This window comes from Mustela nigripes, chromosome 18, assembly GCF_022355385.1.
Source record: "Mustela nigripes isolate SB6536 chromosome 18, MUSNIG.SB6536, whole genome shotgun sequence".
In the NCBI taxonomy this organism is placed as follows: Eukaryota; Metazoa; Chordata; class Mammalia; order Carnivora; family Mustelidae; genus Mustela; species Mustela nigripes.
In genome coordinates, this window is record NC_081574.1 from 5,378,210 (window position 1) to 5,390,465 (window position 12,256).

A 12,256-nucleotide genomic window follows, 5' to 3' on the forward strand; every position below is an offset into this window, starting at 1 on the left:
AACGGCAGGGGAACAGGCCTGTCTCTAGATGTCTGTGCGCCGGCACCATTCCAATCACCACTTCAGAGTAGCGGCTCATGTTTTCAACCTCAGATTTCCCCACAAAGAAACACCATCACTAGCCCCGGTTCAGATCAAGACCACAGGCCCCGAACGGGGTCATGGCTTACGGCTCATCCCCACATCTCCCTGAGACTGAAGGACAGCTCTGGCTCTCCCAGAACTGGAACCTTCCACCAGCGCGTCGGGAGCCTCCTGGGCAGCACCAGTCAGGTAATCTGTCTGATGGTCCCCCCGCATCCCCAAAACAAAGGGACCTCGTGAGAAGCAACCCGCTCTCTTATCTAGTGTCACTTCCTCGTCCCCCTTTCCTGGTTCCTTGGAGCTCCCTTCTACCTGCTAGACTGGAGGCTGCCCGATTTGAATCGAGTTCTCAAATACACTCCTACAATGTTCAGTGCGCCTCAGTGTATCTTTTAACAGCTCTGATGCCAGGAGAGAGCAACCCCGGGAAGGTACCTGTGAGCCCCGTGGGCTCGCTGCTCTCCCGCCACCTCAGGAGGTGCTGGTGGGCCCTGCTCCGCCCGCGGTCTTGGCTCCAGGACGAGGATGTTCGGACTTGGAGAGTTTCTTTTTCCGGGTTGGGTCCAACCGAAAAACTGGATGGGGTGCGGCTGGGAAACCAGGCTCGGTGCTCCTTGGAAACGGACGAGGTCGGACCTGGAAATGGACCAGGTCCAACTTAGACGGAAATTGTGTGTTAAGGCTGAACAAGCCGATCAGTCCTACCAAAGACAAACCAGAATTACAAGTGGCCACAATGAAGAACTTTTAACGGCGAACCTTATTCATTTAGGAGCTGCCATGGCAAGACAACAGTGTGAGCCAAGCATCGCCATGAAGGGGAGGGAAACCTGTTTCTCCTCCTCTACAGTTTCTGGGGACCACGTGACACCTGCTGGGACACTCCCTCCAGAGCCCGAAACCAGTCCCTAGAGTCTGGCCAAGGTCGTTCGTGTTAACAGGAGAGCGCTTGATTGTCTCAGCTGAGCAAGGAGATGTGTGTGCCGTGGCCAACACCGCCTGCTGCACTGGGATCGACTCTGCCAGAGGAGCTGAGACCCGGCACGCCCGCGGGCTCCGGAGAGCGACTCACCGTGGCTTCCCAGTGCGCTCCCGACCCTGGGACTCACCCTGCTTAGGACGACCGTCGTCCCACGGCGCACTGTGGTCTCTCGAGACCTGTAAGTGCATGTTCATACCCGCTAGCCACCAGGTAAATAATCCCCCGAAGACTAGAACATCCGCAAAGGAGCAGAGAGAAAGCCAGGCTTAAACCCGTGACCCTGGCATTGTGAGCCACGACTTTCACCAAGACCTTCTGCAAACATCTGCATGAGTCCCCTGTGGCAGCTGGGAGTGGCGCTAGCACCCTAGCTTTGATCGTGTCGCCCGTCAGGCGGAGAGGCTGAGCCAACAGGGGGAATTGTGAAAAACGAGACCAACGGTCCCAAATGGGGTGGCTGAAGTTTGTCAAACTCACCAACTTGGACTTACTTAGAGCTTTGACTCTTCCAAATGTGGAACCTTAAACCCGCCCTTCGGGAACCTCCTGGTCAGCCCTAGTCAGGCAATCTGCCTGATGGTCCCCTGCCATCCCCCGAAGGAAAGGGACCTCGTGAGAACCAGCCTGCTTTCCGCCAGACAGGACTTCCTTGTTCGCTCTCATTGTGTACAGCTCCTTGGAGCTCCTTCCCAACTGCTGGATTAGACGCTGCCCGATTCGGATCAATTTCTGCACAAAGACACTCTTCAAGTTTGTAACATGCCTCAGTTTATCTTGCAGACCCCTGCTGTCAGAAGACGGCTAGGCATTCGGCGAATCCTTTCCATCCACCGTGCCTTGGTTTAGAAGAAGGAAACACGGCGTGTTGTTGAAGACCACTCAAGACAGACATGGAATAAATAAACCACCAAATGGCTGGGAAAATCAGAATTCAACTTAAAAAATCAAAGGCACCATTTTTGGGCAGGCGCTCTCTTTCAATTAGCTTAAAACTTGGCTAATTCCGTGTGAAAACTAAACGATGGTTATGATTCAAGCCATCAGATGGGCATTTGATTGTGTGCTGTAAACAGGGTCCAAAGCTAACTGAGGGAGTTTAATGGCTCGGAACAAAGCGGTCCCTGTCAGAGCGAGAAGCGGCTGTGGGACCTCAGGTGGCCTCACAGCTTGGCCTCCAGCTTGGAACGGGCTTGGCCCTCTCAGTCGGTGGCAGGCATTCCAGGGACAGCACGGGAGCTGAGCAGCTGCACAAGGCGTCCTAACTCAGTCTGCCCGGCTGTGAAATGGATGATCCCACGGCCGTCTCTCAGTTGAGGAAAGTGGTGTCTTGGCCACCAAGCGGTCACCACCAAGTGCGACAACAGAGGCCTCTAGGCCACTGCTCCCTCTCCGTGAAATCTTTCATTTTGTGAACAACTTGTTTTAAAGATTATTCCAACAAAATGCACGTCCATACTCATTCCTTATTCACACCCACTGGTGTGCACACCCTAATTTTCTCCTGCCCTAAACTTTGAGAGAATAGCTCTTCCAATCCCCTGACAACCTTTCCTTTGGCTCATTTGAAGGGGAAAAAAAAAAAATCTGTGCTTCAGAAGTTTCCAAGTATTACCATATAATCAACATGGATCCTTGGCCAGCACCTTGCTGCCACGCTACCCCGCCCCACAAAATGCATGAGAAATGGCCTTTCTGTGTGCTCCTTGTCGTCTTCTGCAATCCACTTCTATTTTTATCAGTTCATTATGCTTCTTCGGCTGCTGGCCAGGATCCAGGCCTACAGGAATCGCCTGGCAAGAAGCACTCCAGGGCGGGCGTACAGCAATGTAAAGTGCATCTGTCACACCGATTTATTCAAATTGAGTTGCCTGCAAGGGCCATTTTTTTTTTTTTTTAATCGAAAAACCCAATACGTGCTGCTTGGGGAGGTGCAAGAAGAATATGCAAGTTTGGAGGAAGAAATTCGTGGCCAGACTGGAGTGTGGGGTCAATATCTGGAAAAAAGACTTTTCCTTTTTGTCAAATGGGAGCGCTGATCCCGGTGTGTAGGTCATGGCCAAGCTTGTAACAAGAAGGCCTTGAAGCATGGAGTAGACCTAGCTGGGTGCAGGTGGCTGAGGGCAGAGAGGCGATGGAGCTGGCGGCATCACCGAAGCCGGAAGGAGAGATGGGGCATGGTTCAGAGAGGGGAGGAGGTGTCCGCAAGGCGGGGCTCCCTGGTGAGTGACGAGGAAAGTGGTGAGCGGTGGAACTTACATGAGATGCATGGGGTAGAACTGGGTTTCTGAGCATGAAAATGTGAATGGTACTTACTGGATGAGGTAGAACCCAAAAAAGGAAGTGAAGATGGATTCTTGAGTAGAAATGTGACACAACAATGGTAGCCTTGGAAAAACACTAGCTCCACAACAGGGCTGCACACTGAATGTCTCTGCCCCATTCCCTAGCCCGGATCCACGTACTGATGCCTAACCCTCACTGCACTGGTTTCAGGACGTGAGGCTTGGGGAGGTGGTCAGGTTATGAGGGGGTGGCCCTCGTGATGGGATGGATTAGTGTCCTTGAAGTAGAGACCCCACAGAGCTCCCTCCCCATCCATGCTGTGGGGACGCAGCGAGAAGACACCTGTTTAAGAGGCAGAAAGCTCTCGCCAGATACGGAATCTGCCTGTCCCTTGACCCTGGACTCCCCAGCCTCCAGAACCATGAGAAACAAACAGTTACTGTTTCTGAGCCTATGATATTTTTGTTACAGAAACTGTGACAAGAATCATCCGGATCACATTGGAAGTGGAAGAACATTTAGGAGGCCACTAAAATAACTCAAACCTGGGGAAAAAGAAAAGGGGGCATAGCTTGAATGGCAAAAGCACACATGGAAAGAAGAGAATAAATCTAAGAGAAATTTGTAAAGAAGAGCCTTTCCAACTAATTTGTAACAAAATAGTATGAAATAGAAAATACTATCACCATCTAAGTTTGGGGGAAATTGCAAAGAACTGTTCTGAATTCATTATACCATTAATGGCAGAAAGTCTATATTCTTGCTTTCCTTGACTGGCCAGATGTGACTATTCCTAAAGCTCTTAATATTGCCTACAGTTTTAACATTATTGGCTTTTTTAATATTGCATCAGAAATCCTCAAAGTTACATGCTACTAGAAAAACAAGTTTATTTTTCTTCAACTTCTCTATTAACAATGAGCCTAATGGATTTCTGTCTTCACTTCTTCCCCATTTTCAAGAGGATGCACCTGAGCATTCTTGACTATTCAATCAGCACAAGCTGGTGGGTGGGAAATGTAATGCCGTTTCACGATACACTGGAGAATAGTATTCTTTCCCTTAAAAGTCGAACAAACGGCATACAAGGACATCGGCTCTGAATTTACATTCAAATGATAAACCCACTATAATGTGGATATCATAAAAGAATACGTCCTATTCTTTGAATACAGCTGGGGTTATTTCTTTTCTTTTTCCACAGTATTTTTCCAGGGCACATGACCACAACATCCTTTGTGTGATGACTCAGTAGAACTTTCAATTCCAAAGTCGATAGAGATGACCATCTATCAAGTATCTGGCTATAAAATTGTTCTAAAATACACCGTGTTACATCTGCACCTGGCCAAACACTCAGTTGAGAAAGCGAGCAGTAGGGTACTTTGCAGCTAAAATGCTTAATATATTATCCAAATGTGTGCAACTGATCATTAAGAAACATTTGTTTTGTGACACCGAGGTTCAAACAATTATGCTAACAAACGAATTACGGATGTGTTTATTTTCTGGCTTTGTTGAGATATAATGGACCTATAACATTGTGTGGGTGTACGACCTGCAGGGCGACGCCTGGAAACACATGCAGGCTGCGAAACGGTTCCCACCTGGTTAGCTAATACCACCATGTCCTCACTGGACTACCATCTCTTCTCTGTGGCAAGAACATTTCAGATCTACTCTCTTAGCAACTTGCAAGTGTATAATGGTGTCTTGTGATTATATTCAGTATGCTGCACATCAGACCCCCAGAACCTACGCGTCTTACAACTGGAAGTCCGTACCCTCTCACCAGCATCTCCCTATGTCCCCCTGCTCAGCCCATAATGACCATAGTTCTAGTTCCTGTTTCCATTAGTTTAGCTTTCCTTAGATTCCACGTACAAGTGAGATCATGGATATCCATGTACAAGGATAGATCAACTGTCCTATCGAATTTTTGTCAGCAAGCCACATGTGCATTGCTGACGAAAGTTCGATAGGACAGTTGTAAGTGGTCTACTGCCCGTGCTCCAATTAAAAAAAAAAAAAGGTAATAACGTATCAGAGCACATCCCAAGGTACTGACACTGGGTTGAGTCTGAATAGACCTAATTTTGGGAAACATAACAGTAATCCGTGTTCTTGCCCTTAGGACCCTCATATTCCCATCCAAAGATGAAATACACAACTTCAGGGAGCTGGGGAGCCTCAGTGGGTTAAGCCTCTGCCTTCGGCTCAGGTCATGATCTCAGGGTCCTGGGATCAAGTTCCATATCGGGCTCTCTGCTCAGCAGGGAGCCTGCTTCCTCCGCTCTCTCTGCCTACTTGTGATCTCTGTCACATAAATAAAAAAAAAAAAATCTTTTAAAAAAAGAAATACACAACTTCTCTGACATTCTGGACAAATAATTCAGTAGTTCAGTTCAGGAATGCTTAAATGGATTCTCTCCGAGTACAGCAGTCTCAATCCCTTGAACAAACCCCTCTCACTCCCTCCCCTTCTCCTCCTCCCCCACCCCCTCTCTGCTGCCCCATGTCCAGAGAGGCCCCCCCAGCCTTCCTTATCTTCAAGATCCCAAACTCCCAACCCCTGCCTTTTAGGAATCTCATCTCCTATGCACAGAAATTTCATCTACCTAACAACCTCCTTGCTTTGCAGACCTAGGGAAGGAAGAGAGAGGGGGAAAGCATCCCCAAGGGCATGACACCCCAAGAAAACAAATTCCATATATTTACTGTCCCTTCCACAAGAAGACTTTCCTCATCAGCATTTCCTGGGATTATATGTTCTACCCTTCAAGGACTGCCACATGGTTGTACAACTCAGAAATTCTAGCAATTCTATAAAAACTGCAGATAAAAGGTTTAAATAATATCCTCTATCACATTTTCAAATAAAAAAACCCTGAATTTTAAACATGTCTTTCTATGACCGGTTCTCCTCCCCATAACACTTGCCTTTCCTATAAATATGTTAAGCTCAGTTAAGCTTTTCCCATTGAACAAGCAGGTGTGCAAAAAGATGGATGGTTTTTGCTTTGTTCCAGTATCTCCCGAGTTAACTTTCTCGACTCCTTAGTCACAGTAAATGGCTTTTACTTATGATCATACACCCCCCACACACTTTCTTAAGATTTATTTATTTATTTATTTATTTATTTAAGAAAGAGAGCACGGGTGGAGGGAGAGGCAGGGGGAGAAGAAGACTCCATGAGCAGGGAGCCCGACATGGAGCTCGATCCGAGAATCCTGGGACCATGACCTGAGCAAAAGGCAGAGGCTTAACCCACTGAGCCACCCAGGTGCCCCATGATCTCCTTTTTTTAAATTAAGTTTTTACTTTAATTCCAGTATAGTTCACATACAGTGTAATACTAGTTTCAGGTGTACAATGTCGTGATTCAGTTCTTCCATACATCACGGGGTGCTCGTCATGACGGGTGCCTGCCTTCACCCCCATCCCCCACCCCCACCTCCCCTCTGGTAACCATCCGTGTGTTTTCTGTAGTTAAGAGTCTGGTTCTTGGTTTGTCTCTCTTTTTTTTCCCCTTGCTCATTTTTTGTGTGTCTTAAATTCTACATATGAGTAAAGTCATATGGCCTTTGTCTTTCTCTGACTTATTTTGCTTACCATTATAGTCTCTAGCTCCATCCATGTCATTGCAAGGGGCAAGATTTAATTCTTCTTTATGGCTGAGTCGTATCCTGTTGTACATACATACACCGTTTCTCCTTTATCCATTCATCAGCTGATGGACGCTACAGCTGCTTCCATAGTTTGGCTATTGTAAATAAAGCTGCTATAAACACAGGAGTGCATATATCCTTTCAAATTAGTGTTTTCATATTCTTTGGGTAAATACCCAGTGGTGGGATAGTTTTATTTTTAACTTTTTTTTAGGAATCTCCATGTTGTTTTCCAGAGTAGCTGCAACAGTTTACACTCCCACCAATGGTGTAAGAGGGTTCCCCTTTCTCCACATCCTCACCAACAGGTGTTGTTTCTTGTCTTGTTGATTTTAGCCATTCTGACAGGTAAGAGGTGTTATCTCACTGTAATTTTGATTTGCATTCCCCTGACAGTTAAGTGATGTTGAACCTCTTCATGTGTCTATTGGCCTTCTGTAGGTCTTTGTTGGAGAAATGTCTGTTCATGTCTTCTGCCTATCTTCTAATTGGTTTATATATTTTTGGGGTGTTGAGCTGTATCAATTTTTACATATTTTTGATACTAAACCTTTATTGGCTATGTCACTCACAAATATCTTCTTCCATTCCATAGGTTTCCTTTTAGTTTTGCTTATTGTTTCCTTTGTTGTGCAGAAGCTTTTCATCTTGATATTGTCCCAGTAGCTTATTTCTGCTTATTTCTCCTGCCTCAGGAGACAAACGAGAAAAATGTTTCCATGGTCGGTGTCAGAGAAATTACTGTCTGTGCTCTCTTCTGGGATTTTTATGGTCTCACATTTAGGTCTTTCATCCATTTTGAGTTTATTTTTGCACATGCTGTGAGAAAGTGGTCCCAGTTTCATTCCTTTTGCATGTATCTGTATCATCTTCCCAACACGATTTGTTGAAGCTACTGTCTTGTATTTTCTTTCTTCCTTTGTCAAAGAGTAATTGACCATGTAATCATGGGTTCATTTCTGGGTTTTCTATTCTGTTCCATTCATCTGTCTATTTTTATGCTAGTACCATACTGTTTTGATTACCCCAGCTTTGTAATATAACTTGAACTTTGGAATTGCAATACCTCCAATTTCGTTTTTCTTTTTCAAGATTGCTTTGACTATTCAGGGTCTTTTGTGGTTCCATACAAACTTTAAGACTGTTTGTTTTAGCTCTGCAAAAAATGCTATTGGTATTTTGATAGTGATTGCATTAAATGTGTAGATTACTTTGTATAATATTGACATTTTAATAATACTTATTCTTCCAACCCATGCACATGGAATGTCTTTCCATTTCTTTGTGTCATCTTGAATTTCTTTCATTGTGTTTTATAGTTCTCAGAGTACAGGTCTTTCATCTTTTTGTTTAGGTTTATTCCTAGCTGTCTTACTATTTGGTGCAATTGTAATGTAAATAGGATTATTTCCTTAATTTCACTTTCTGTTGCTTCATTGTTCATGTATAGGAATACAGTAGATTTCTACACATTGATTTTTTTATCCTGTGACTTTACTGAGTTGATTTATCAGTTCTAACAGTTTTTTGATGGAATCTTTAGGGTTTTCTATACAAAGTACCATGTCATTTTCAAATATCGACAGGTTTACTTCTTCCTTGCCAGTCTGGACATTTCTTTTTGTTGTCTGGGTGCTATAGCTAGGACTTCCTGTTAAATAAAAGCAGAAGAGTAGACATCCTTGTCTTGTTCCTGACCTTAGAGCAAAAGTTCTCAGTTTTTCTCCATTGAGTATGATGTTAACTGTGGATTTTTCATGTATGGTCTTTATTATATTGAGGTATGTTCTCCCTAGACCTACTTTGTTGAGGTTTTTTATTCTGAACGGATGTTGTATTTGATCAGACGCTTTCTCTGTATCTGCTTAAATGAGCATATGGTTTTTAGTCTTTCTTATATTGATGTAAAGTATCACATTAATGTGTGAATATTGAACCACACTCGCATCCCAGGATTAAATCCTACTTATGGTGGTATATGATTTTTTTAATGTATTGTTGGATTTGGTTTGTTAGTATTTTGTTGAGGATTTCTGAATCTATGTTCATCAGAGATAGTGGCCTGTAATTCTCTGTTCTTGTGGTGTCTCCATCTAATTTTGGCTTCAGAGTGATACTGCCATCAAAGAATGAATTTGGAAACTAACCTTCCTCTTGTATTTTTTGGAATAGTTTGAGAAGGATAGGTAGTCATTCTTCTTTAAACGTTTGGTTAAGGGATGCCTGGGTGGCTCAGTCCGTCAGTCATCTCACCCTTGACTTCAGCTCAGGTCATGACATCAGGGTCACGAGATCGGATCCCACACTGGGCTCCATGCTGAGCGTGGAGTCGGCTTAAGATTCTTTCTCTCCCTCTGCCCCTCCCCCTCACTTGTGCGTGCTCTCTCTCTCTCTTTCTCAAAATCAATCAATCAATCAATAAATGTATATTTGGTAGAATTAACCTATGAAGCCATCTGGTCCTGGACTTTTGTTTGTTGGGGAGTTTTTTGATTATCGATGCAATTTCATTGTTGGCAATCAGTCTGCTCAAATTTTCTATCTCTCCCTGGTTCAGTCCTGGTAGGTTATATGTTTCTAGGAGTTTATCATGACCCTCTTTTTAAACAAATTTTTCCAAGACTACTATCCAAACTCACTCCTTCATTGCTGCCACCCTAAGCCAGTAAGATAGTTTTACAGTCTTATATGCCCCCAATCTGCTTTTTTCAAACCTCCTCCACACTGCCACCCAAGAATCTCTCTGAAATACCACACTAATCCCATTACTTTCCTGCTCAAAAATCCCTGACGCATCCTCTCTATGTATACAACAAAATTCTTAGAATCGCATTAAATGGTTTGCATAATCTGAACACATGCAACCATTCCTGCCTCTGTTTTTCATTTACCCAGTTCCTTGCCTTTAACATGTGGTCACTAGAGTTGCTCCAAAAATCCCACCACAGCTCCAGGCCCTCATCAGGTTTATCCTCCTCCATAAAGCCTGCCCATAACATTTTCCCTTTCCAGACAAATTTTGCCCTTATCTTTATGGCAGACCTTGTATTCTTTCCTGTGTTATAGTTACTCGCACACATGCCTAGAAGCCACAAAAAAGCCTGAAAACGTGCCACGCACAATGCCTAAAACCCTTAGCAGGTGCTCAGGCAACACCTGTTGACTTTCATTCTTAACTCCAATGTCAAACTTCAGGTATGTATTTTGGATGGTTTCAGACATTTGTTGGCCAACTGTACTTCTTTAGTCAACAAGAATAGAGTCTTCACGACAACGTCCATCTATTGTCTTGTTGGCAAGCTACCCATCGGCCCATCTGTGCCTGATGCCGCAGACAGCTTGAATAACATCTGTTAGCCACATACATTCATGAGATTCTACACACACTCATCAATCAGAATCAGTAAGGCAATAAAACTAATTTAATACGTTACATTCTCTGTCCAAAGGCCCACTAACATGAACCCCAAAGATATATTATGCTCTCAGTTAACTCCTTTCAGTTGCTCTGAAACTTTGAAACAACCTATCCCAACTGGCTCATAAAACTGAGTCATCTAAGCTATACATTGAAATAACAGGTGATTATTTATTCTGCTGCAGCCCTAAACACTCATTTCATCTTACTTTTGAACAACCTTACTGAATGTGGTGCATAAACCATGAATCTTGGAACAATGAAAAAAATAAAATAAAATCAAGATGTTATAAATCAATCAATCAATCAATCAATCCCAAAACTGGAAAAAAAAAAAACCACAGCAACAAAAAACCTTACATACCTATATACTTCGGCTATCATTCTGTTTCTTTTCTTCTAAGAACTTAGCGTTTCTCTATGGTAAGACTAATTTATTTCAAGGATCTGAGATCATGTTACCCTCCAATTCCCAGGACAAGGATTTCATCTTTATTATATTTTAGAAGATGGTACTTTAATTTTTAATTTTCATCTACGGTTTGAACTACCACCCCATGTTTTTTCATTGAAATGTTTACTGGGACTTTTTTTTAATACTAGTCTTGAGGGGAAAACTATGACGAAGAAAGCTTTATTTTATAATAAGTTCAACTTACAAATAATTCTCCACCATTAGCAGTATTATTGATAGATGGGATAATATTGCAGCAAGCAGCATACTGCATCTATCAATATATAAAATGGAAATCTAAACACTGGTCTAATATCTGAGACTCGAGATCATTTGATGAGCTCATACATATATGCATAACTTCAGAATGAGGAATTTTTAGTAAGTGGATTCTTCTTGTATTAGATAATCTTCATAAAGCAACTCAAGCGGAAATGAGTAGTGATTTCATGAACTTTAATCAGTTTTTAATGTCTTTCATTGTTATATAAGTGTTTTGCTGTCCGCTTTGCAGATATATGGTATTTAATGAAGATATAGTATAGTAAGCCAAATTCAGTTGCAGAGTAATAGAGTATAAAATAACCCAAATTCAGGATAGAAGCTTAGACTCAGTTGAATGAATGATCCATGTATAAAGGCCATTCAAAGTCATTTAATATTTAAGCACCAATTAATTGAATGACTGGAAATTTAAAATATTTAGAAAGGTTTAGAGGCATGTTACAGTATTAGAAAATTAAAAAAAATATATACTAGCCTCATAATCCCTGGTAGCCTGACCATTGCCACAAATTCAAAATAAACAAGCTCATTGAAATAATAATCATACCAAGATCAAAACTACATATCAAAATATACCACTAAAAACAGACATTTAAATAAATTTTCTTAAATGCAATTATATTTAGTTATTCCAGGGGGATGTGATGGTTGAATATAATGTCTCCTCAGAGAGTCAGTAATGAATCACTTGTAAGCCAGAAATGAACCCTACATATGTCTACCAACAGACATTTCACCACAGTGGCACATTTCACTTGTTAATAAAAAGCTCGTATTATCATTTTGCAATGATTATTATGCCAACTGTCTTCAATGGAAGGCTTAAAATTATCCACAAGCCAATATGTAATTTAATGATGAAATCATCACTTAAATATGTCATCATACTTGTTTTCGTAAGAACTAAAAATATGTCCCCCCAAATTCAGCAACCAGGGTGGGTAGCTAGAAGCCCTATAATATGTAGGAACTTCAATCTAAAAGTCAAGATTACTTGGAAGGAAGTCAATACGTAGACAACTTAAAGTTGTATTTTGTGTAACATGTAATTCTGTAAATATGACTTCCATACTGCTAATTG